The sequence below is a fragment of the Scyliorhinus canicula genome, chromosome 3 (assembly GCF_902713615.1).
Source record: "Scyliorhinus canicula chromosome 3, sScyCan1.1, whole genome shotgun sequence".
Classification (NCBI taxonomy): domain Eukaryota; kingdom Metazoa; phylum Chordata; class Chondrichthyes; order Carcharhiniformes; family Scyliorhinidae; genus Scyliorhinus; species Scyliorhinus canicula.
Genome location: NC_052148.1, coordinates 232569651 through 232570945, shown reverse-complemented (window position 1 = coordinate 232570945; position 1295 = coordinate 232569651). Strand labels below are relative to the sequence as shown.

Genomic DNA, 1295 nt, shown 5'->3' with positions numbered 1-1295 from the left:
CTGTTCATAATACTCCAGGTGAGGTCTTACCAATGCCTTGCATAGTTGCAACACTTCCTTACCTTTATACTCAATTCCTTTTGCTATAAATGCTGACATTCCATTTGCTTTCCTTATTATCTGCTGAACCTGCATGCTCATTTACTGTGCCTCATGCACGAGGACACCCTATTCATAGATTGCCTTGTCCGTTGTCTGTTGAAAATTTCCTAACTGTATTCTCTAAGAAATTATACCCCTACATTTTGTTCTTATGTCCAGAGCAAAGCTTTCTCTCTGCGGTTTGCTGTTTGTTTTCTCTTTGGTCATTCTGTCCCAGCTTACGGTTTCTCTCATTTTACCACTCTCTAACCACAGGCAGTGATTACAGGACTTCTGAGAAAAAGGGTGCGGGGTATTTTTCAAAACTGGACAAGCTAAGAAAAAAAATCATTTTTGTTAATCTTTATAAGAAAGAAAATTGCATTTCGCATCCAAATCATAATTTTTCAATTGCCCGTTAAATCTTGTGAAGATATGCTTTGCATCAAAAAAAACCCAGCATGGCCCATAGATAAAAGAATGATTTGTGTGCAATTATTTTAACACCAGTACAGTGGATGGCCATTCATGGAAGGGGCTTCCTTCGAGCCAGAATTGAACCAGCGACCTAAGGATGTCAGTTTTAATCATCTACAGTCCTCCGCTCTACCAGCTGAGCTATCAAAGGGGAGGCCTTGGATGGCCATTCATAATGCCCATTCTATTTTTTTATGTTCCCAACTTTACACCTGTCTGCATTAAGTTAATTATGGTGGTCCTCTGGCCATTAACCAGCTAATTCTGCAATCTCTGAACGGCCTCCTTTCAATTCCAGTACACTCCTGGCCTGGTAAAATTCTGACCATTTTGTATTTAGTTAGAAACTGCCGCATACTGACCTCATTTCTGAAAAGATCAGTGTTCTGAATCTGGTTAGATTATTCCTCAACATTTGTCCTGCTCCCTTTCTTTTGTGTCACCTTCAAACCTTGGCATTTTATTTACCGTACACTTCTCAGGTCAGTAATATAAATTTAAAAAGCAATGAGTAACCGCTTCCCAGTCTGCAAAATTCACATTTATATGGTAATTATTGTGTCCTGTTTGTAAACCAAATGTTATTTATATCCAGCACCATATTCTTCATATTCTTTATTAGTCTCTCATTATTATTTTGAAATTGTCCAATTTTTTCTCGACCATTATTGAAAATCTGACTTCAGCAACTTTGTGTCTTTACCTGAATACATGTAGGTTTGAAGAAACAATTTAAT

The 1295-nt window shown here is 37.7% G+C and overlaps 1 non-coding gene across 1 annotated transcript; it reads right to left on the bottom strand.

The window, feature by feature from the left end:
• Positions 1-621: 621 nt before the first annotated feature.
• On the bottom strand, positions 622-709 carry trnay-gua. Its single transcript is given in 2 exon segments — positions 622-657; positions 673-709. It is a non-coding gene; the product is annotated as a tRNA-Tyr (tRNA).
• Between the last annotated feature and the right edge of the window lie 586 nt (positions 710-1295).